The sequence below is a fragment of the Esox lucius genome, chromosome 15 (assembly GCF_011004845.1).
Source record: "Esox lucius isolate fEsoLuc1 chromosome 15, fEsoLuc1.pri, whole genome shotgun sequence".
Taxonomy (NCBI): Eukaryota; Metazoa; Chordata; class Actinopteri; order Esociformes; family Esocidae; genus Esox; species Esox lucius.
Genome location: NC_047583.1, coordinates 30,514,917 through 30,541,441, shown reverse-complemented (window position 1 = coordinate 30,541,441; position 26,525 = coordinate 30,514,917). Strand labels below are relative to the sequence as shown.

General features: G+C 39.6%; 1 protein-coding gene across 3 annotated transcripts in view; it reads right to left on the bottom strand.

The window, feature by feature from the left end:
* Positions 1-26,525, bottom strand: part of LOC105027150 (leucine-rich repeat and fibronectin type-III domain-containing protein 2) — a 303,655-nt gene that overhangs the window by 139,206 nt on the left and 137,924 nt on the right. For 2 of the 3 annotated variants that reach the window (XM_020053804.2, XM_020053803.2), the window contains one exon: positions 11,258-11,428. The exons of the other annotated variant lie outside the window; for it this stretch is intronic. The gene's annotated coding sequence lies outside the window, so the exon portion shown is untranslated. The remainder of the gene's footprint in view (positions 1-11,257; positions 11,429-26,525) is intronic. 3 annotated transcript variants of the gene reach the window in all.

Below are 26,525 nucleotides of genomic sequence, written 5' to 3'. Positions count from 1 at the left end.
CAAGTTCTCCCAAGAATCATTGCTGAAATCATAGATATACACCATTAGTCTTTACACTGACAGATGCAAAAATTGTTGCTTGCAATTACCCTCTTTCTGTAGGAAGTTTGAGTACTTCATTTGCACAACCCTACTGCAATGCTAAAAAGACTTACAAGAAAACAGCCAAAAAGATTGAGGTGGATTAACGGGAACTGGCAAAGAAAGTAATTTTTGGAATGTTGTAAATTGTTTGTACTAAATATATGTGCTTGTGAAATGGGTGGAAACCGAAATAAAGACCAAGAAGGTACATTGTTGGTCTTTGGGAAGCTGGAACTTAAATAGGGTCCCTGACGAGGGAAATTGGTGCAGGCAACAATCAAAGAAAACAGGTGTCTGTGATGAAACGAGAGAGAGAGGGCATTGGGTTCACCTCTTGAATCTCTGGATAAATGTTATCTTTGATATTTTTAATACTCTCCTTATTAATTAAATTAATTAGTTACACTCTTTCCATGCCTATTTGGAATTAATCTAAAAAGGGTCAAAATATAGTTCCTTCACTGATCACTATACACTCACCTAAAGGATGATTAGGAACACATGTTCAATTTCTCATTAATGCAATTATCTAATCAACCAATCACATGGCAGTTGCTTCAATGCATTCAGGGGTGTGGTCCTGGTCAAGACAATCTCCTGAACTCCAAACTGAATGTCAGAATGGGAAAGAAAGGTGATTTAAGCAATTTTGAGCGTGGCATGGTTGTTGGTGCCAGACGGGCCGGTCTGAGTATTTCATAATCTGCTCAGTTACTGGGATTTTCACGCACAACCATTTCTAGGGTTTACAAAGAATGGTGTGAAAAGGGAAAAATATCCAGTATGCGGCAGTCCTGTGGGCGAAAATGCCTTGTTGATGCTAGAGGTCAGAGGAGAATGGGCCGACTGATTCAAGCTGATAGAAGAGCAACTTTGACTGAAATAACCACTTGTTACAACCGAGGTATGCAGCAAAGCATTTGTGAAGCCACAACAAGCACAACCTTGAGGCGGATGGGCTAAAACAGCAGAAGACCCCACCGGGTACCACTCATCTCCACTACAAATAGGAAAAAGAGGCTATAATTTGCACAAGCTCACCAAAATTGCACAGTTGAAGACTGGAAGAATGTTGCCTGGTCTGATGAGTCTCGATTTCTGTTGAGACATTCAGATGGTACAATCAGAATTTGGTGTAAACAGAATGAGAACATGGATCCATCATGCCTTGTTACCACTGTGCAGGCTGCTGGTGGTGGTGTTATGGTGTGGGGGATGTTTTCTTGGCACACTTTAGGCCCCTTAGTGCCAATTGGGCATCGTTGAAATGCCACGGCCTACCTGAGCATTGTTTCTGACCATGTCCATCCCTTTATGACCACCATGTACCCATCCTCTGATGGCTACTTCCAGCAGGATAATGCACCATGTCACAAAGCTCGAATCATTTTAAATTGGTTTCTTGAACATGACAATGAGTTCACTGTACTGAAATGGCCCCCAAAGTCACCAGATCTCAACCCAATAGACCATTTTTGGGATGTGGTGGAACGGGAGCTTCGTGCCCTGGATGTGCATCCCACAAATCTCCATCAACTGCAAGATGCTATCCTATCAATATGGGCCAACATTTCTAAAGAACGCTTTCAGCACCTTGTTGAATCAATGCCACATAGAATTAAGGCAGTTCTGAAGGCGAAAGGGGGTCAAACACAGTATTAGTATGGTGTTCCTAATAATTCTTTAGGTGAGTGTATGTTAGATGAAGTGATCACAATATTTGTAAGGTGAAGTGTAATATCCACTCACTCTGATATATTCCTACATATTCCATTTATGGACACATTTCGTACTCACCTCACCCCAATTTGTGATCAAAAAGGCGAATATCACTCAAGAGTGACATGTTTCCTTGTCTGTAAGTAAGAATGAGCTGTAAGGATACAGTAGTGTTTAGCCCATGTGTGACATAACCATTATGTGAGTAACTATCTTTTCCTCATAATATAGATTATAGTTCTATAATCTTGTTAAAGAACACCACACACAAGGAACGTTTCTTTGCCATTATCTATTATTGGTGGGGACCCATACAACCTGGTAAGTGTGTATGTGGAACCAAGAACTGAAGGTGAGATACTATACCAGGCCCTATAAGGTTAGGATATAAAATATACTCGAAATAGTAGTAAAGTAGTAAACAGAGATGGAAAGAAAGCTGAACATCTACGAAAGAATGTACTATATTTTGTGAATAAACTAAGGATGCTTCTCCCCCTGACATTATTATTCTAAAAAAGAGCCAGAATCTGACACTAGCAACATGAGACTCTGGCTTATTTGCGGAATAAGTCGGAAAATTGCTTGAACATCAGGTTTTGGGGTGCAACACCAGCGAAGATGTAGGGGATCTAGCAGCAAAACATGCTGGGGCAAAGAGCAGGTGACACACATGCTCCCATATGCTCCGGCAAGAGGTTCTATGTGGCTTTGGGACCAAACATCAGTGCATCTTCCTTATGTACATTGGTGCATCTTCCTTATCAGACTCTTGACCATTGTTATTCCCAAATACAGAATGTTTACAAATCCCTTCCCCGCCCTGCATTTGAGAAAGCAGACCACACCTCAATTTTGCTCCTCCCATCCTATAGACAATACCTAAAACAGGAACAAATTGTTTCTCAGACAGTTGGAATGAGGGATCCATTACTGCCCTACAGGACTGCTTTGAAACAATGGAATGGCAGGTGTTCTATGATGCAGCCGATGGAAACATTGATGAATACACAGACTCTGTCTCAGCATATATCTCCAAATGCATCAACAATGTCATCCTGATGTCAGGACTTTCCCCAACCGAAAGCCCTGGGTAAATGGTGATGTCTGTGATAAGCTCAGAGAACAGTCCTCCGCCCTGGGTTCCTGGAGGCCTTGATGAGAACCAGATATACAGACCTACAGAAGGCTATCAAGGATGGAAAAAGAGAATACAGGGACAGGTTGGAGTCTAATTACCATAGCTCTGAGGAATGCGACACATCACAGAACAGAAAGGGAGAAATAGCATTGATGCACGTCCCACTGCCTCGCTCTCTGATGAGCTCAACTACTTCTACAGTGGGGCACAAAAGTATTTAGTTAGCCACCAATTGTGCAAGTTCTCTCACTTAAAAAGATGAGAGAGGCCTGTAATTTTCATCATAGGTACACTTCAACTATGAGAGACACAATTAGAAGAAAAAAAAATACATTGTAGGATTTTTAATGAATTTATTGGTAAATTATGGGGGTAAATGAGTATTTGGTCAATAACAAAAGTTCATCTCAATACTTTGTTATATACCCTTTGTTGGCAATGACAGATGTCAAACATTTCTGTAAGTCTTCACAAGGTTTTCACACACTGTTGCTGGTATTTTGGCTCATTCCTCCATGCAGATCTCCTCTAGAGCAAGGATGTTTTGGGGCTGTCGCTGGGCAACACAGACTTTCAATTCCCTCCAAAGATTTTCTATGGGGTTGAGATCTGGTGACTGGCTAGGCCACTCCAGGACCTTGAAATGCTTCTTATGAAGCCACTCCTTCGTTGCCCGGGCGGTGTGTTTGGGATCATTGTCATGCTGAAAGACCCAGCCACGTTTCATCTTCAATGCCCTTGCTGATGGAAGGAGGTTTTCACTCAAAATCTCACAATACATGGCCCCATTCATTCTTTCCTTAACACGGATCATTCGTCCTGGTCCCTTTGCAGAAAAACAGCCCCAAAGCATGATGTTTCCACCCCCATGCTTCACAGTAGGTATGGCGTTCTTTGGATGCAACTCAGCAATCTTTCTCCTCCAAACACGACGAGTTGAGTTTTTACCAAAAAGTTATATTTTGGTTTCATCTGACCATATGACATTCTCCCAATCCTCTTCTGGACCATCCAAATGCTCTCTAGCAAACCTCAGACGGGCCTGGACATGTACTGGCTTAAGCAGGGGGACACGTCAGGCACTGCAGGATTTGAGTCTCTGGTGGCATAGTGTGTTACTGATGGTAGCCTTTGTTACTTTGGTCCCAGCTCTTTGCAGGTCATTCACTAGGTCCCCCCGTGTTGTTCTGGGATTTTTGCTCACCGTTCTTGTGATCATTTTGACCCCATGGGGTGAGATCTTGCGTGGAGCCCCGGATCGAGGGAGATTATGAGTGGTCTTGTATGTCTTCCATTTTCTTATAATTGCTCCCACAGTTGATTTCTTCACACCAAGCTGCTTACCTATTGCAGATTCAGTCTTCCCGGTCTACAATTTTGTTTCTGGTGTCCTTTGACAGCTTTTTGGTCTTGGCCATAGTGGAGTTTGGAGTGTGACTGTTTCAGGTTGTGGACAGGTGTCTTTTATACTGATAAATTCAAACAGGTGCCATTAATACAGGTAACGAGTGGAGGACAGAGGAGCCTCTTAAAGAAGAAGTTACACGTCTGTGAGAGCCAGAAATGTTGCTTGTTTGTAGGTGACCAAATACTTATCTTCCACCATAATTTACCAATAAATTCATAAAAAATCCTATAATGTGATTTTCTGGATTTTTTTTACCATTTTGTCTCATGTGTACCTATGATGAAAATTACTTTTTAAGTGGGAGAACTTGCACAATTGGTGGCTGACTAAATAAATTTTTGCCCCACTGTATGCACGGTTTGAGGTGACCAACACAATTCCTTCAGTGAGGCTTGCTGTACGCTGCTTGCTGTTACCTATTTGACCACATGCAAAACCTTCACATTTATTTTATATAAACTAAGTGGTTAAATTCTATTTCAGGAGTTTACCAATATTTTTATCTATTGACTTTTTACCCAACTTTTCTATACTGGGTGTCTATTCATTGTAGTTGTTGTAACTTCAACACGGAGGAGAACTATCGCCTTCAGGTAAAGATAGCAGATTATTTTAGAGTAAAAATGGAAAAAACTGCGTCTGTGCCACCAGGAAGAAACTATAGTGTTGTTAGCCCCCCGGCACAGCTCTTGCAACCGGGCAAGAACATTCTCTTGGTCACTGGGAAGAAATGCTGCGACCAGTTAAACCTGTGTCGCTGCTAGAGCCGACAGAGATTTTCAACAGGTTTTCCTCACTGGAGTCGGAGTCAAGGTCCAAGCCGTCTTCGGAAGGGAATGATCGGCAGACATTTTCTACTGGTGCCCCGGGAAAAACTGAAAACTTTAATAATCAGCGATTCCATTACCTGCAGTATTAGACTAAAGAATCAGCCAGCGATCGTACACTGTTTACAGGGGAGCAGAGCCACCAACAGGGATAGTGTTATTCACATTGGCACCAACAACGATAAGATGAAACGTCAAAGGTTACTCTCTGGACTTGGCCATTGTGGAGAGGTTGGAGTCTGTCTGATTGAGTGTGTGGACAGGTGTCTTTTATACAGGTAACGAGTTCAAACAGGTGAAGTTAATACAGGTAATGAGTGGAGAACAGGAGGGCTTCTTAAAGAAAAACTAACAGGTCTGTGAGAGCCGGAATTGGCCTGAACATGGCTGGTAAAATCCTAACTACAAAAAATTGACACATTACTCCATTACTAGCCTCTTTACACTGGATGCCTGTTAGGGTTAGGGCTGATTTTAAGATTTTATTGTAAACCTATAAAGCAATATATGTATTTCTACTAAATCCTACTAACCTAATGCAGGTATGGATGTATACAAAGGACATGAAGTTGATCAGTTAAAACATGATATGTCTTGGATTCATATCGTCTGCAATGAAATAAAAGTCAAAGTAAATGTAGGAATCATTGTTTTTCATTGTTATGCATTTTACATACTGTCCCAGCAAATGTTTTGTGGTAAAATAACTGTTGATGTAAAAAGGGCTTTATAAATACATTTGATTGAATTGACTGATAGCTACTGTCTGTGGGGCTGGGCTCCACTCATATAACTGGAGTAACATGCCCTGTAAATATCATTATAAATTGTGGATCTCCACCCCACAGAGGTGCTTCACTTCTAGTGGTTTAGGGCAGAGTGAGTGATGCCGGGATGTACTCCCTACTGGTCTCAAAAAGGTCACAGTCATGGCATAATGGTCAACCGCAGGTCGCAGATGACATGTCCCAATCAGGAAACACTTTGCTAAAGGATGGTATAACACAGTCCTCCCTCCGAAACCTTCATAACATGCAAGGATCGCTAAAGCAGAACACTTAATGGTAGAGGCCGAACTCTAAAATATCTTACACAGGGCAACACACAGGGTTGATAGAATCTCTGTCGCACCAACACGTGAACACATGCCAACTGCTGGTGTATATTAACATTTGGATCATTTCTGGGTCCCGCACAGCTCCTGGACAATCCAGAGCCGTGAGGAACAACAATCCACCAACACTTCATGCCAGAAGATGTGTGATGCAAGCTCCTGGGTGAAAGACAGGAGTCCCCGAGGCCATGGACGATGCAAAAAGGTATCCATATGTGGCAGTGCATTTTCTCTTGAGAGGCGAAAAGATCTATCTGCCAGATCAGGGATAATATTTCGGGATGCAGGTGCAACTTATCATCTCGTGGGCCCCCTAGCAACATGAGATCTGAGTTCTGGCAGCCTGGCACATAATTCGCTGAAAGAGAATGCAGGTGTCTGTGTAACCACAGCCACAACTACATTGCCAACCAATGGAGTGCAGGAGACCTGACTCAGCCCTGGTGATTGATAGAAGTCACCATGGATCAGTTTTCCAAATTGACATCCCGATCCCGGAGATTTTTTTTCTCCAACTGCAGCAGATTGATATGGCAGTTACTTCGCAGCCACAAGCCCTTCACCGACCAAGTCTGACACACCCCCCTTCAGTCAATGAAGTGTCACCAGTTGAGTCTTGTGACTGATTGCCAAAATGTACAGGTCATTTAGGACTCTGATTCTCAACAGCGTAATGAATCCAACGCAACCTCAACACATTTAGAGAAGGTGGGAGGAGCCAGGCTATAACTGAAAGGCACTTTCGTGCATTCGTACACAGTTCCCTGAAAGGCATAGCAAAGGAACTTCCTGTTCTGATGGAGAATTGGTACATGAAAGTAAGCATCCTTCATATCTATGCTCATACAGACGATGGCATATAATTGTTTAAACATTTATTGGATGATATATTTACAGCAATGTACATGCAATGTCTTCCTCTGGGGTAACTCACAGCCACAACATTATAACTGCAAACCCCATAGGCAATGAGCAAGGTACGCAGTACCAATCAACCCACAAAGGAAACACAGAACAAAACAGGTGGAGGCAGGGGTGGTGATTAGGTTTGCAACCACATACTAATATGACAATCAGCATATCAGACTGAGTAACCAGACGATTAAGTAGATAAGTCAAAAATTTTAAATTGTGAAGGGAGCGATCCGACGCCAGCTGATGCATCGCTGGCCAAATACCACTCTGGTTTCCTGACTACCCACATTTAAATGATGTAGGTGGTAACACTTTAATTGAAGGGGTGTGCATAAGAGTGACATGACACTATCATGATACTGTCATAACCATGACATGACACATGAAGGAATCATTTTGAACGTTTAGGAATGTTTTCATTAGGTGTCATTCAGTTGATTATGTCATTTATGCAAGGTTGACATTGTTTGGGATGTCTTTGTTATGACAACTTGAAATTAACTGAGACAAAATATCCTGTCAATGTCTTTGTTATGACAACTTGGCATTAACTGAGGCAAAATATCCTGTCAATGTCTTTGTTATGACAACTTGACATTAACTGAAACAACATAAACTGTCAGGGTCTTTTTTTATGACAACATGACAGTAACAAAGACAACATAACCTGTCATAAACATGGGCCTAATTATCAAACCTTTAGCCAGTATTCTGTCTGCCATGAAACTTCACTGATCCTGAGACTGGTGCTCATACTCAGCGGATTGAGCATGCATGGCAGAAATACAAATTGGAAATATGGAGTCATAGAGGTAATTGCACTCCTGAGTCAGTGAAGATTCACCTCAAAATGATAGAGTGGCACCACTGGTTTGCCATACGCCATTATAATGTTGTCTTGGGCAGACTTTTCCATGATTTGAAAAAACAAGTCAAGTTAATATCAAAGTTTTTGCAGGAACATAGTCATCTCATCTTTCATCTTCATCCGCTTATCCGGTATCGGGTCGCGGGGACAGCAGATCCAGCAGGGGACCCCAAACTTCCCTTTCCCGAGCCACATTTGCCAGCTCTGACTGGGGGATCCCGAGGCGTTCCCAGGCCAGTGTCGAAATATAATGTCTCCACCTAATCCTGGGCCTACCCCGAGGTCTCCTCCCAGCTGGACGTGCCTGGAACACCTCCCTAGGGAGACGTCCTGGGCGCATCCTTACCAGATGCCCAAACCACCTCAACTGGCTCCTTTCGATTCAAAGGAACATAGTTTGTACTGTCATTTTGTTAAGGTTGATGCAGGACATCCATTCATGGAACTAGTGGTTTGCATGAACAATAGGCTAAGTAATATACATTATTCAAGAGATAATATACATAATCCAATATGTTAATATGATTACAGTGTGGTAACCATTATTAAAAGGTAGACTGGCATCTTGCGTCTTCAAATAGGTTTGACACATGGTCGCATTTGGGGTTGATATAGAATTTTGAAGGACACATATATTAAAGGACACTTACTACGGTTGGCCTATAGGGGGAAGTTTGACATGGTCATGTTGCGTTGGGACTGTTAACGACCCAAACACCTGCATATTCTCGTAACTCTTCAAGGAAGAGCCATGTCTTTCTCATCATTTATAATTTTTTCCTGGTCGGTAAAGTACAAAATTACATTGGACCCTTCAATAAAGTTTGATAACTTGCCTGTTAAAGTGTATGTAGAGGGTTGTAAAAGCGTGCTAGTTCTATAACTATGGCAGAGACCCCCACTTTGGTTGGTTATTAGCTGGCTCCACTTAGCTGTATGCTAGCTCCCGTCAAGGGTTAGCCATGTTCTATTTGTGTTAACATAGAGGTAACTTGTTAAACTATCACTATCTAGCCTACTTTATATATAGTTTTTTTCAATGTGATTATATTATGAATAGTTTATATTACTTAATTCATGCAAATAACTAGGTACTGTGCATGAATGGATGTCCTGTATCAACCTTAACAAATTACAGTACTAACTGTTTTCTTGTAAAAAACGACCTGTTATGTCCTGTGTCAACATGAACAAATGACACTACACTATGTTTGTTAATGCATTTGTAAACCATTAATAAAGTAAGGGTTATCACTTAACCGTTTGTTGATGTTTTGTTCATCATTGTTCATCAATGTTCATTCAAGGTAACTACTGCATTTTTTAATGATTGTTCATGTACCCTTATCGGAAAGTGTTACCAAAGAAGGATTGTTGAAAGTAATATTTTTTTTAGGAAACATTTGTTGTGCAAAAACAATAAAGGAAGTGTATTGCTTTTGTTAAGGTATTTAAAAGCATTTGACAGACTTAATTACATCTTTTTGACAGTATTTGACAAACCTAATGACATCTTTACGACAAGTCCAAATTGTACCACTGTACTTGAGGTCAGGAAAATATTGATGTCACTGTTAGAAATGCTTTTGACAGTGTTATAACACATCATTACATCTTTATGACAAGTCCAACTTGTGCCACGTTGAGGTCAAGAAAAATATTCATGACACAATTATAATTGTCTCATGACAACCAATGTCAAAACCAAACACATATGACAGTTGTATTTAATGCTAACATATAAAGCTAAATAGTATCTGCAAGTTTGATAATCAGGCCTGCTATGACATGTTTATGACAGGTTATGTTTCTGACTAACTGCGCCACAGCATGGTTTGGCGTTTACTCCATGGCCGACTGGAAAGCCCTGCAATGGGTGGTGGAAACAGTCCAGCACATCACTGGTACTTTTTCAATTACAATAAAGTAGAATCTAATCTACTGTTGTCGTGGTTAATGTCAACTTGTCATAACAAAGACATTGACAAGATATAAAATGGATAAAAATGTATTTAAAAAAAGGATACAAAATGACAATCATCCGAATGACACCTAATGACAACATTCATAAACGTTCTTAATGATTCTTACATGTGTCAAGTCATGGCTATGACAATATCATGACATGTCATGATGTCATGTCACTCTTATGCACAACCCTTCAAATTAAGTGTTACCATGTATGCTAAACTGTGTCATGAAATCAGTGGCATGTTGCTCATTATAACAGGGTTTTCCCACTGGTCATATTGTTGGGAAAATATATCTCTATGTGAGACCAACAATATGTTTTGGGACACATGTAATAGACTGACTGATTTCCTTAGAGGATGAACTAACTACACTAAACAAGACACATACCAGCTATTTTGAGAGAATTCCAATTAACATGCTCCAACTTTAATTAACATAAACTTTATGTTACCTAATGGCAGTTAACTCTTCCAAATTTAACTGATGTTTATCTAGATTTGCTGGAATGGTTTCGAGTAAAACTATTCTGCATCATCTGGTTCACAATCCATTGGGCTACTGGTGTGCATGTTTCTAACCAAACTGTCAGAAACAGACTCCATGAGGGTGGCATGAGGGCCCAACGTCCTCTAGTGGGACCTGTGCTCACAGCCCTGCCCCATGCAGCTCGATTGGCATTTGCCAAAGAACACCGGAATTGGCAGGTCCGCCACTGGTGCCCGTTCACAGATGAGAGCAGGTTCACACTGAGCACGTGACAGACATGAAAGAGTCTGGAGATGCCGCAGTGAACGTTATGCTGCCAGCAACATCACCCAGCATGACCAGTTTGGCGGTGGGTCAGTGATGGTCTGGGGAGGCATTTCATTGGACTGTCTAGGAGCTCACTGATGCCCTGATCCAGGTCTGGGAGGAGATCTCCCAGGACATCATCCACAGTCTCATCAGGACCATGCCCAGACATTGTCTGGAGTGCATACATGCATGTGGGGGCCATAAACACTACTGAGTCACATTGAGTAGCAAGTTGGAACCGCCTATGATTTCAATTGTTTACTTTGATTTTCAGTGTGTGTTTGACTCCCGCCCTCAATCGGTTGGTGATTTTGGTTTCCATTGACCGTTGTTAGGTAATTTTGTTTTAAAGACCCGATGTGTGATTTAAGTGTTACCTTAATTTTTTTGAGCAGTGTATATTTGTACTTACAAAGTGAGATTGCACTAGATGCAACGTGGTTTAGTTCCGGTGTTTGGTCTCATACTCCTTTTATGGCAAAAATGGAGCTGGCATCCTGTTTCAAAACCTCATTCCCAAAACGATGTCCTAATCTTCTATTGTCACACATTCTGCTGTCACAGGTAACAACCTCTGGGTCATCTGAAATAGAAGTTAGCATAAGTGAGAATAGAGAACATATCATTAATGATTCATTCAACTTTCCAAATGCTTATAGGTCTAAATGTTTACATGCACAAGCCCTTGTAGATCCTTTTAGCCTATGTCAGATTGGATGGAGAGCATCAGTGAACTGCAATCTTCAATGTCACCCCACAAATATTCAATTGGGTTCAAATTTGGGCTGTGGCTGGGCCAGGGATATTTACAGACAAAACCATTTCAATCTTGTCTTGACCTGTGTTAAATTTAAATATTAAAGCACAACATCAGAAGGGAGCCTCTGCTACCTATGAAAATAATCAATAAAAAGAGGCCACTTATGACATAATTCAGGAACATATTCAGGTATGTAGAAAGTCACTACTTTTCAGGAGAAAAGTCATTTGTAAGAGGATAAACATGTTCTGGGACATTTTTGTCTTTTTTTCAGAAATGCCTTCTTGAAGATGTGAACTTTCATGTGACAGTTTTGTTCATGTGAACAAAACTGGGTTTTTCAAAAATGGACAACTGCGATTGCATTGCTACAGCTGTGGACCACATCGCACATTTTTTTTTGTAAACTTTAGTTTAATAGGGAAAACAGACTAAGACCTGGATCTCTTTTTCAGCAGTGCCTTGTTTAAACATATTGACATGTACAGTTTCAGGCACACAAAAAAACATTTATAAAAAGAAGATTTTAAAATGAGTTTTGTGCTTTCACAAGTGATAAACCTGAGTGCACAACGGTAAATAGCATCTAGTGGTTTTAATGTGTTTGGCGAGGCATGCATATAGAGAATATCACTATAGTAGCCTGAACAATTTACTGAGGAAAGACAAGCCCTGTTTCTGTCATGGAAACCTATCTTGAATATTAACTTTTTTCCCAAATCATTTTTTTTTATTTATTTTTTTAATAAAGCCTATTATCTAACTATACCCCTAAGTATATGCAGGGACTGATGGAACTGGATTTTGACCCGTTTTTGATTAATTCCAAATAGTCAATGTATTAATGTAACAAATTAATTTAATATATGAAGACAGTATTACAATTACAGTACAACTATCAAAGTTTAAAGCACTCCAGAGATTTGAGGTGCTTGCAAGAGCAGAGAAGCATGCAGAATGCAAGAGACCTTTCCCAAATTGCACTCCGGTTTGTATCCTAAAACTAAAGTAGTGGGGGTTGGTTTTCTGAGCTAAGGGAAAACATAACTAGTCAGAATAGACCCCTTACCCATTAGGGACACACTACGATCTGTTCTGGGGCCATCTAATAAGACAGAGTGGTGTTATCTACAAGATCAGTAAGCTAGGCAGTTAAAGAATCCCTCTTTCAACTTCTACAGAACTATCTATTAACCTTCAACATCCCCATGATCGCCTACTAGAACAGAAATTAAGTACATAGGTAAAAAATTAATATTAATAGGAAAGATTCATTAAATTGGTAACCACATTATGGACTTCTAAATTTGTGTCCATGAAGACACCCAAAATAGCAAAAACCTTATACGATAATATTATCATGTAAAGGAAAAAGAGGGGCCAATGGAACTGAGGCATTAGAAGACGGTCATAGGATCAACAACAGCAATTAATGAAAATATACAATAATAAACAAAAAGCAAGAATGGTTATACAGGTCAAAATAACAAACTTAATAGCATACCACACACTTCCAAAGAGGCTGACAAACCAGAGAGTTCAAGGACTGCTGTCAGGTGAGTCAGGAGATGCAGTGAAACTGCACATTTTAGAGTGGCCTTTTATTGTGGCCAGCCTAAGGCACACCTGTGCAATAATCCCTCTGAGGTCACTATCTTGACATTTTGGCTTCTAAAATGGTCATCCTTTATAGTAGAAGGAAGTGCTTTATATTCTGGGATTCTGCAGACCCTCAGCTACATGAAGGATGTATTGGAAAAAAAAAAAAATGTAAACGCAAGTGGACATATTTTGGTTTTATTTTGAATTAAAATATTAAAATATAATAGGTAGCTTGTTTTACATTACATTTGGATACCCCCAGGGGTTCAGAATAAGTACAAGTTGAATGGTTTTGAATTTATAAAATAAGAAAATGAACCGGCAATTTTCATTTACTCTTGTCCACATCAATCTTTTTCTCAAACATGATGAAAATCATTGTAAATGCCCATATGGGGTCACTGAACTTATTCTGTCATATTGTACTTCCAAAAGCCACCACTACATGGCAGTTCTTTTTTGAACTTTTTATTTATTTATGGGGGTGGAGGGTGCCTTTATTTCCTTTGGAATGTGCCATATCTGGAATTGGTGGAGATTAGAACAGGGATGTGTCAGGTCTTCCTTTGGATGGTTATATCCACAGGTGACACTCTACACAACACAGCATAGGCGCACATTTGACCACTGGCTACCATACCGTTATTTCAAGTTATCATATAGGCCTAGTAATTCTACTAAAACAATGCAAAATAATAATAAACATTATCATAGAATTGCATTTAGGCTACACTTACCCTATCTTATAAACGGGTCGATTCCATCCTGATACTTTGTCTGAATGTTCAGACCCATTTTCAATACCCTCGCTCTCCATTTTCTCAAAACAATTTCTTGTAGCAACTGAATGCGTCCTCAATGCAATCCAAGTGGATAATGACTTCATTGGGAGCATGGTAAGTGCGACACGCGCCTCTCCCCCAGGCGCGCTCGCTCGCTCTTTCTCTCTCGCTTTTGGGGAGGGGGGTGAAACATAGACGTCGCATTGGATTGGTGTATGTATTTTAGACTTCTAAACAACAGAAAAAGATCAAGGATAATTAGTTAGGGCAACTGCTGAAATCCGGAAAGACTATAGGTGATCAATATTTGTGATCATGATTGCGGGTCTTCTGGTTGACGAAAGTACACAAATGAGACATTGATACTGGCAGTGGAATGTCGTTGTTCCCGCAAAAAAATAAATGAAGCCTCTAACTTATACCGTTCTTGAGCAATGAATAAAAATGTCAGACCTACACGCGCTGCGCGTCAATAGCGGTTTTGTGATCGCGACTGTGGGGCTTCTAGTTGACGAAAGTACACAAGACGTTGTTATATGCAGTAGAATATCCATAACAATGTGGAAGAAGAATGAAGCAACTAAAATCTATAGTTACGGAGCAGTGAATAAAAATGTTTTCCATTGACGCGCCCTTTGCGGGTAATAATCATGCAGTCTAATTAGCATCTTAATATGTCACACCTGTGAGGTGGATCTCGGCAAAGGAGAAGTGCTCACTATTACGGATTAAGATAGATATGTGAACAATATTTGAGAGAAATAGGCCTTTTGTGTACATAGAGAACGTCTTAGATCTTTGAGTTCAGCTCATGATAAATGGGGGCAAAAACAAATTTTGTTCAGTGTATATTTACAGACATTACTGTTAACGTTAGCTAGCTAGGTAACACATTTAACTTACCAACTAGCTAACGTATCTTGGTTTCTATATTGTTTGTTGTGTAGCTAGCTTTCCCTGACGATTAGCTATACTTTAGCAAATGATATTGTAACATTTCTTGTACAAACCCGATTCCAAAAAAGTTGGGACACTGTACAAATTGTGAGTAAAAAAGGAATGGAATAATTGACAAATCTCATAAACTTATATTTAATTCACAATAGAATATAGATAACATATTGAATGTTGAAAGTGAGACATTTTGTAATGTCATGCCAAATATTGGCTCATTTTGGATTTCATGAGAGCTACACATTCCAAAAAAGTTGGGACAGGTAGAAATAAGAGGCCGGAAAAGTTAAATGTACAGATAAGGAACAGCTGGAGGACGAATTTGCAACTTATTATGTCAATTGGCAACATGATTGGGTATAAAAAGAGCCTCTCAGAGTGGCAGTGTCTCTCAGAAGTCAAGATGGGCAGAGGATCACTAATTCCCCCAATGCTGCGGCGAAAATAAATTGTGGAGCAATATCAGAAAGGAGTTTCTCAGAGAAAAATTGCAAAGAGTTTGAAGTTATCATCATCTACAGTGCATAATATCATCCAAAGATTCAGAGAATCTGGAACAATCTCTGTGCGTAAGGGTCAAGGCCGGAAAACCATACTGGATGCCTGTGATCTTCGGGCCCTCAGACGGCACTGCATCACATACAGGAATGATACTGTAATGGAAATCACAACATGGGCTCAGGAATACTTCCAGAAAACATTGTCGGTGAACACAATCCACCGTGCCATTCGCCGTTGCCAGTTGAAACTCAATAGGTCAAAAAAGAAGCCATATCTAAACAGGATCCAGAAGTGCAGGCGTTTTCTCTGGGCCAAGGATAATTTAAAATGGACTGTGGCAAAGACTGTGGTCAGACAAATCTAAATTTGAAGTTTATTTTGGAAAACTGGGACGCCATTTCATCCGGACTAAAGAGGACAAGGACAACCCAAGTTGTTATCAGCACTCAGTTCAGAAGCCTGCATCTCTGATGGTATGGGGTTGCATGAGTGCATGTGGCATGGGCAGCCTACACATCTGGAAAGGCACCATCAATGCTGACAGTTATATCCAAGTTCTAGAACAACATATGCTCCCATCCAGATGTCGTCTCTTTCAGGGAAGACCTTGCATTTTCCAACATGACAATGCCAGACCACATACTGCATCAATTACAATGTCATGGCTGCATAGAAGAAGGATCCGGGTACTGAAATGGCCAGCCTGCAGTCCAGATCTTTCACCCATGGAAAACATTTGGCGCATCATAAAGAGGAAGGTGCGACAAAGAAGACCTAAGACAGTTGAGCAACTAGAAGCCTGTATTAGACAAGAATGGGACAACATTCCAATTCATAAACTTGAGCAACTTGTCTCCTCAGTCCCCAGACGTTTGCAGTCTGTTATAAAAAGAAGAGGGGATGCCACACAGTGGTAAATATGGCCTTGTCCCAACTTTTTTGAAATGTGTAGATGCCATGACATTTTAAATCAACTTATTTTCCCTTAAAGTGATACATTTTCTTAGTTCAAACATTTGATGTGTCATCTATATTGTATTCTGAATAAAATATTGAAATTTGGAACTTCCACATCATTGCATTCTGTTTTTATTCACAATTGTACAGTGTCCCAACTTTTTTGGAATCGGGTTTGTATGTTAAGCTTTCTAGCTGAATCATCAATGCATACGGCTAGGTGTGTTTTGGGGAGGGGTGATTATGCCGAGCTATTGTTGTGTTAACACTGGCTTCACAAAAGTGGGCAGGTCATACTTCGAAAATTAGCTAGCTGATTGACCAGTCATACATTGCTGCGTGTGATTATGACCAGCTATTATGTTTACATTGAGCAAGTTACTTATTTCAGCAATAAGCTAACTCATACACCAGTCATTCATCCAGGTGTGTGTGTGTGTGTGATTATGACCAGCTATTATGGGTGGACTAAAAAAAGGGATGTGGACAACCCAGTCCATCAGTACAGAAAGACTGCTAAAAGTCTCAGTGGCTGTGAACCTGCACTCTCAAACAATCTGGACTTACATTGCTGCTACTTTTTATTATGAATCTTTCTGATAAACCACTTCACCTTTCACCGTACTGCTCATACCTGATGTATCAAGTGCATGTGATTTTTTTTGTTTGTTTGATATAGTATGTGTTTATTAGAGACCAACCAGACCAGTTTATCAGAAAGCCAGAGTGTCTCCATTTGAATACTTAAATAGCTGGGTGGGGTTAAGGCCTTAGAGGGCTAAGCTATGCTGAATGGGCATTAACAAAGACCAGCTCTCTGGCAAGTGTGAAAATCTTTCAAGTATTTTTTCTCAGAATTAGGTAGAATTAACTTTTAAAGCAGTATATCATTCTGGACCTTTATAAAAAATGTAAAAAGCCAAACTCAAATTTTGTGATAGGAGGCTGTTTCTGAATTCTGTCACATTTATGTAGAAAAACAGCACTGGAAAGCCTGTGGGAGTAATTCATTTTTACAAGATCTAAAAAAAAAACCATCACATAGCCATTGAGAATTTGTTGAGGGGTGAACACATTTTCAGTTCACCAGAATCTGCGTCGAGCCAGTAGGAAAGTAAAAGCCACAATGTCTGCTTGGATGGGGGATAATGAAGACTGATCCTCTGGAATACCAAAACATTTTTTCTGGGGAATGATTTCAGGTTAACATTTAGCACTTCAGATAACAATTGGAAAATGGATTCTCAATAGTTCTTAAGGGCAGGGCACAGAGTGAACATATGATTAAGGTTACATGGGGAGATATGACATCTATCACATTTGGATAGATTTCAGCTGGTCTCAACTAAAAAATGAGCCTTATGCACAATCTTAAATTGTGTGAATTCCATGCCCATCTCCTGCTCCCAGGCAGATTTAGCTTTGTTATTTGAGTGCTTGTCCAATGACACAATAACTAAATAGATCTGAGTGGTTAATCCCTTCTGTCGAGGTAGTAAAGACAATATGCTATCCCAGGGTGGGCCAGTGGGTTCGGCAGGGAAGCCCAAAAAATGTGAGGAGACGATGTCTGACTTGCTGGTAACGGAAAAAGTGAAGGGGTAGAGTATTTAGAAACCAGAGTGGGAAAACCAAAAAAAGAGTCCATTGTCATACAGGTCTTGGAATTTCGTAATATCCTTTCTTGCCCTCGTTATACTGCATGCCTCGTTATACGTTCCAGTGCCATGTGACACAGACAAAAACATAAAACAAGAATGGTCACCAGGGTGCATTTGTGAGAACGTTGACCCCTGCCTAAACCTACTGATATTGAAAGAATGCAGAGTTTACTGCTTTTAATTCTAATCTGTGTCTGTTTTTATATGGCCAATGTAGGCTAATTACAGGCTTTTACCAGGCGAACATAACTTTTTTTTCTCCATATATTTCCTAAAGACTGCATCGGTTTCTTTCATTAAAAACTTTAAAGTAATACAAAAGTACTTTTCCCACCACATTTCTTTGATAAAGTACAATATGCTACAGCAGACATAAATGAAAATATAATTCAAGTATTTAGCATAGTGCGTTTACCATGCTTTTGCATGGAGGCAGGACACAGGCGTAAAGGTTTTAACATTTTAAGGTTTTAAAATGTTTCACATTTTGTTTCTCTCCTAATGAAAGAAGGAATTTCTTGAATACGACTGCAATAAATTTAGAGGTGAAAAGGATTTTGACCTGCTGCATGTAATTACCATTGATCAACTATGTCATCAATATTACACATCTTCATTCTCATTGTTAATTTAATTCACATTCAACCACAAGGAGCATGATCTTTTATCTGGGGGTTTCGCCCATTCAGAGTGATTAGTGCCTGCCTGGGTCCCAGCATTTGGTCTACTTTGAGATGTGTTTAAGATGTGTCTGCTCCTACCATACATAAAAACCAATGGTATAGCATAGTAGTCAGATTTGTATATTTTAGTGCGAAGCATTTTGATTTCAAAACCACATCTAGGCTGGTGTAATGAAATACATTGGACATAGATATTTTGATTGCATAGGCCTACACTGTAAACCTAATAAGTTCAGAATAAACTTTTGTGGAAACTGATTATATCAAAACATTTAAGTCAACTAACTTAACTTACTTAAAAATGACAATTTATTGGAACTTAATAGTTAAGATTCTTACATTTTTTATTTCAAGTTCACTGTACATAAAAATATAGAACAAAATTATTTCCCAATATGCTTTGCCCTTTCAAGTGAACTCTAGAGTTACCACACATGACTGTATTTGTTAATGATAGAGACATGGTTATTGAACACATTTATTTTCTCCAAGTTCACTTCATTGACTGTTATGAAATAGTCAACTGTGAATACCTAACATATGCCATGAATCCTTATTTTGAATGGCAACCCACCTAGCTGAGCGACTATTCATTTCAAATGTCCTCAAAATACACTGTGCTGTATTTTGACAAGTTAAAAAAACAAGGCACTGGTTTGCAAAGGAATGCAACATTTTGCATCTAGCACGTTTTGACAGGATTTTATAAATATAATTGTTACAATCATTTCAGTAGTGGGTGCAAAATATATGTTTGACTAAATGATTGGATTACTTAAGAAAAATGTATGTGTTTGATGCGTGTGTAGCTAAGATTAATCAATTATTCAATGTCCATGCAAAAAAAGGATAATAAAACAATTCCAAGATATCAACCTGAAGAAGAGCATGATGGGAATATTTTCATTTTAAACTCATAACAATTTAGTAAAAGTCAGTATAACACAAACATTTTGAGTAATTGGGAACATTTCTCTGACTGTGAGTTACCCTAAGAAGAAACATTTGAGTAAGCAGTACATTAGTGTTTACAGTGTATACAAATAGCCAGAGCTGTGTCTGACACCACCTGAAGCGAGACCAAGTCAAGACCTAGATCGAAGCAAATCAAGTCCAAGTCAAGCCCAAGATTTGAACCCGATAGAAAATGTTTTGAATGAACGGAAAACATTTATTTGTAAGCGGCTTGAGAAACTGACGATGAAGGCCTGCAACAACTACATTGATCACATAATGCAATTACCTTTGTAGTTTAGTGATTAAAATGTAGGAATGTGAATTCTATACGTAGAAAAAAATTAAGAATGTACTATTTTGTATTCCTCATTAATATGACATTCAAAGCAAACAAATCCTGTAATTCACAATGTTCTTTTTTATATTGAATGCTAACAACTCTAAACGGTACAGAAACTGTGGGTCTGAAAGGCCTGGCGGTTGTATACTAGTGTAAATCCTATATTTGGTTATGTCAAAATATTTTTTTGGGTAAAATAGCCTATAAGTTTAGTTGTTGAAGCAGAAAAAAAAGTATACTATTTTTGCTTTTATAGCATGTGTCTGGTTTTACAGTTTGCCCAAGTCAACACAGAAAATCCTATCATAATAAGGATATAATAGATTTTCTTTCTAAGAAAACTGAACTCTCATTCTCAAGCTTTATTCAGTGTTGTAGAATGGAAAAAACAGGAAGTGAAATTGAAACGTAGTTCTTTCCTTGGATAATAGAACAACTGTATATTTGTCATTATCTCTTGTTCTTGTCTGACTGATTAGGAGAGAATAGCCTACAGCCTAGATGCGTTCTCCTACCATACTGTACTCCAAAACCATGATCTAAGCAAATAGCTGTGATTTGTATAATATTATTTCTTATAAATCAAGTGTTTAAACAAATAGTATTTATTTCTCTGTAGGCTATTAGTGTATTTCTATATAAAAACATTTTGTAATGATAGCAGTGATGAATACACAACTGGAAACATTTAGCTTTTAAATGAAACCTTTTATGTTAGGGGCTGTAATGTTAGGAACATTGAAAACATGTTGTGCTACTATTGTTAAGAAAACAGTTTTCGAGAACTAATAGCATTTTCAGTTTTCATGCTTGGAATAGTGCAATCACAGCTTGATGCAATCTACCACATGTTGACACAATCTACCTGAACTTGCTGTACAACCAGAATGGCAATTACTACCAGTAGTGGTACAAAAAGTTGGGTAATTCCAGCCCTCCACTAAATTTGCATATCTGAAGCAAAGAACAACTGACGCTGAGTACCTTACCTCCCTAGATAAATAAAGTAACAGCCTGATTGATTGACTTAAAAAAGGACTTTGGTAAAAACAATGGGAGAGAATTAAATAAATAAAGGATAAATCTGGGCAAACTATTCATTTTAATAGAATTAATCCTCTCTGTAAGTGACAGTGGTAGGCTACCCTATCTCTGAAAGTCAGACATTAGCACAACGGGAGTCAAAGTTTGCTGAGAAAAGGGTAGGTAGGGAACATGTTCCTTTCACTCAGAGGTATGTGAATCCAATTTGGAAAGGCAAACTGGCCCCACATTCAAGGGCAAAATAATAAGAACAGGTGTTATTAGTACAGACACTGGTCTGGGGAGATTAACCCATACAAGAGGCAAAATCTGTCCCCAAATCCAAACTTCATACGAACAGCAAAAAGGTACTCCCATTCAATTCTGTCGATTGCCTTCTCAGCATCTAGAGAGATTACCACCTCAGGAAATTTAGAGATTTGTTTAGAATAAAGAATATTGAACAACGTCCAGATTTAAAAAAAGGAGTGTCTACCCTTAATAAAGCCAGTTTGTGCCTCCTGAAAACGCTATCTTTGACCCATTTGGAGGTTGATGTGCACTCTAGATCAGGTTTTCTTCAAGGAACCTTTCTGCATTTTGCTCCATTCATCCTTCACTCAGTCTTGACCAGTCCCTGAGATGCATCATCCATAGCATGATGCTCCCATTACCATGCTTCACTGTAGGGATGGTATTAGCCAAGTGATGAGCAGTATCTTGTTTTTGCCAGACATAGAACTTGGCATTCAGGCTTATTTGTTTGATGTTTGTTCTCATCAGACCAGATAAATTCTTTCCTCATGCTCTCAGAGTCATTCAGGCACAATATCATAGGCCAATCTACAGAAGAGGGGCTTCTGTCTGGCCAATCTCCTATGAATAAAGAGATGGTTTGGCAGAGATGGTTGACCTGCTTGTCTGGTTACTCAGCTTGGCTGGACGGATCACCAGCTCTCACCAGTTGTTGGCAAATTACATCTAAAGACGTTCCTTGGACATCAATGCTTTTTTTATTTCATGTGACCAACATTTTCTTCATGCAGCGCTACATAGATTAACACCTTTATAAACCATGAGACATTTGTGGCAAGGGGACCATTGGAAGACCCTGTGCCACCACATTTTACTCTGGCCTCTTACTGTCCTCAGCACAAGTTGCATCTAGTGTAATAATCAGTTGAGACAGTAATAGTAGTTAATATAGGGCGGCAACTGTCACTTTTGATTATTGATTGACAGGTGGGTGGGACTTCCGGTTTGGGGACAGGACCTCCAGTTTGGAAGGTGGGACATCCGGTGTGACGTATGATGTGGGGTGTAACTTCTAGTGTGATGTTTGGAGGTGTAACTTCTGGTATGACGTATGCATGTCCGTGGGGTGAAATATGGTATCGTGGGGGTGTGTGATTTGTAATTTATGGTGGCTTTGATGTTTAACAATGGGGCTCCAGGGGTTTGGATTATTATATCCTCAGACATTCAATGTAACAATAAATAACGATAAGTTTGATGTTTAACAATAGGGCGCCAGAGTTCAGGTAATAGTTGTCTTTCACCGAAGCCAAGATGGGGGATTTACCAAGTTTCAAAACAGCGAGGTCAAACATCTTAGAACTGTCTTTATGTACTTACAAGACAACCATTTCCAGAGGTGGGGGACTCGAGTCACATGACTTGACTCGAGTCTGACTCGAGTCACAATTTTCAGGACTTGTGACTTGCTTGATTAAAGTATGAAAATGACTTGACTTGACTTTGACTTGAGAACAAGTTACTTGAGACTTGACTTGAAGTGGAAGACTCGACAATGACTTGAACTTATAATAAACAAACAGCAATAACATTATTTTTATATGTTGTGACATCAGCAGCACTAATCAGCGTATGTGCCTTTAACGCTGCACAATTCAAACCGCGCCAAACATGGCAGACAGTAACGTTAGTCGAGCTCCACAAATAGTTTCGTTTGGATACAAGGACTTTGAACTGGACCGTGTGAATAAAAAAATATTTGCCCGATGCAAAATATGCAACAACGTCAAATTTCATTTGTCATTTTAAGAACCACAAGGAAAGGTAAGAAAGTAATCTCTTTATATTCAGTTTCACTAAGATCTATAACGATTAAGTTACTAATGTAATGAATTAATCTTTTGTTTGTCATAATTTGGCCTTGGTTGCATATTATGTTTGTTTTTTTCTTGTTAGAAATGTGACCATTATCATTACTGAATACGTCTGGTAAATAGATGTAAGGGAATTTGACTATAACAGTGGCATAGCCTGAATTTTAATGTTGATGGGCATCTTAAAATGAGCGGGCATGTATATTATTACACGTAGGCTATAATGTCTGTATTAAATGTGCGCATTTTCAAGTGTTTGTGGACTGCGCGTGGAAACTAAAAAGCATTGTGCTTACACCATAACAGTTAACTTTACTGCATGAAAGGCTAACATGGAGGCGCTGATGTGATTACTAGCACCTAAACATTTCAAAGAGTTTTTTTTTTTTTTACTCATACAGACAAGAATAATTACAGCGTAATTACATATTAGGCAGTTTTTCGGTCACAATAATTAGTTTATAAGGTTGTTATTATTAGCCCTTATTACATGGATTGGCTGAATTCCAGTGCAGAATGCGTGTTATTTCTTGAAAACTGACCGTTGCCATGAAAAACAGCGCGATGCTATGGACGCAGCAGGATTCTAACCAGAGACGGAACGGACTATTTTCTTTAGAGGAAGCAATACAATCATTTTTAAATCAATACATTCCTTTTGAAATCAATATTTTGTGTCAAATTATTGATTTATTTGGTAGGTAGCCATGTAATAAGCGGAATAAGGTATTGCGAGGCGGTTGTTATAGCGAATACAACCCTTCAGGCTCATTCAAGATCCCTCCGCTTCGTCCCCCCAAAAAATAGTTCCGCGGAGGAGAAAAATATTTGATTTTGAAATCGAGCTTCGCACCAAGCGCACGTCAGAAACAGAGGATAGTGTGTGTGTGTGTGTTCATCTCTTTATTACTGTGACTTGACTTGACTTGAAACTTATAAGGACTCGACTTGACTTGCTTAGGGTGAACCCTTGACTTGACTTGACTTGCTTGATTTATCTCAACTGTGACTTGAGACTTGACTCGAGACTTGATGGTTAAGACTTGAGACTTGCTTGGACTTGACCATGTGTGACATTGTCCCCATCTCTGACCATTTCTATGGCATCATGAATCTGAAAGGTTTTCTCGGGGTGTTATATGTCTGAGTGGTGTTATACAGGTTTTAACACCCACGGTGATCATGGTTGTAAACATAGCTGTAGCATACAATTTGTCATAACCAGCCTAGTAACACAAAGCTGACTGTAAGTGAATATGTTATTCAGACACCGTCACCATAAAGTCTTGGAGTTCCACCAAGGTGTGGAAGTTGGCGGATCAGGTCGTTGGGTTAGTAGGCGTGACCACAAGTAATACTGTGTCGATTGTGGTCATCAATACACTGTTAGTTTTACCAATTATAATCAGCACAAATGCACGGCTAAAGCTTTGTTTTTGGTTCTGCAGGTCTGCGTTGTTAATGTTATATGCGGGTGTATGGAGACCTGCTCAGCATTCATAGTTGTGCGGCCTTGTTGTGTAGATAGCCATTCCCATTCTTTGCACTAGGTGGCGCTGCTGTGCAAAATGTTGGTTTATTTGCTTGTAGAGCAGGAACAATTCACAGAAGTATCTGTACACACTCACCTAAAGGATTATTAGGAACACCATACTAATACTGTGTTTGACCCCTTTCGCCTTCAGAACTGCCCTAATTCTACGTGGCATTGATTCAACAAGGTGCTGAAAGCATTCTTTAGAAATGTTGGCCCATATTGATAGGATAGCATCTTGCAGTTGATGGAGATTTGTGGGATGCACATCCAGGGCACGAAGCTCCCGTTCCACCACATCCCAAAGATGCTCTATTGGATTGAGATCTGGTGACTGTGGGGGCCATTTCAATACAGTGAACTCATTGTCATGTTCAAGAAACCAATTTGAAATGATTCAAGCTTTGTGACATGGTGCATTATCCTGCTGGAAGTAGCCATCAGAGGATGGGTACATGGTGGTCATAAAGGGATGGACATGGTCAGACACAATGCTCAGGTAGACATTTAAACGATGCCCAATTGGCGCTTAGGGGCCTAAAGTGTGCCAAGAAAACGTCCCCCACACCATTACACCACCACCACCAGCCTGCACAGTGGTAACAAGGAATGATGGATCCATGTTCTCATTCTGTTTACGCCAAATTCTGACTCTACCATCTGAATTTCTCAACAGAAATCGAGACTCATCAGACCAGGCAACATTCTTCCAGTCTTCAACTGACCAATTTTGGTGAGCTTGTGCAAATTGTAGCCTCTTTTTCCTTTTTGTAGTGGAGATGAGTGGTACCCGGTGGGGTCTTCTGCTGTTGTAGCCCATCCGCCTCAAGGTTGTGCTTGTTGTGGCTTCACAAATGCTTTGCTGCATACCTCGGTTGTAACGAGTGGTTATTTCAGTCAAAGTTGCTCTTCTATCAGCTTGAATCAGTTGGCCCATTCTCCTCTGACCTCTAGAATCAACAAGGCATTTTCGCCCACAGGACTGCCGCATACTGGATGTTTTTCCCTTTTCACACCATTCTTTGTAAACCCTAGAAATGGTTGTGCGTGAAAATCCCAGTAACTGAGCAGATTATGAAATACTCAGACCGGCCCGTCTGGCACCAACAACTATGCCACGCTCAAAATTGCTTAAATCACCTTTCTTTCCCATTCCGACATTCAGTTTAGAGTTTAGGAGATTGTCTTGACCCGGACCACACCCCTAAATGCATTGAAGCAACTGCCATGTGATTGGTTGATTAGATAATTGCATTAGATAATTGCATTAATGAGAAATGTAACAGGTGTTCCTAATAATCCTTTAAGTGAGTGTAGTTGGTAAACAATATAATAGCTATCTAGCTACATCTGGGAAGATAAAAACAGCAATCTATTTCTGGAATGGCAAGTTTGAGAGAACAAGTAAAATGTATTTAGGACGAAGAGAAAGACGGTGAGTTGGAAGAACTGATTTGTATATAGTTAATTATAAGAAAAGAGAGGAGAAACAAAAGGAGGTTGTCAAGAGGCCTTTGAATCTGTCTCGAGCAGATGAGGGAGAACACAATGTGCTTGTTCAGCAGATGCGTAAGATGGACGTATTGAAAATATTTTAGGATGTCGGCTAATCATTTCAATGATCTTCTGCATCACCTAGAACCCCTTTATTACACATCAAGCCTCCCACAGACCGTAGAGGAATGGCGTAAGGTCATCTCTGACGAGTCAAATTTTCAGCTTTGCCCAACACCTGTTCGTCTAATGGTTAGACGGAGACCTGGATTGTTATAATAATAATATCATTTGTATTATTTG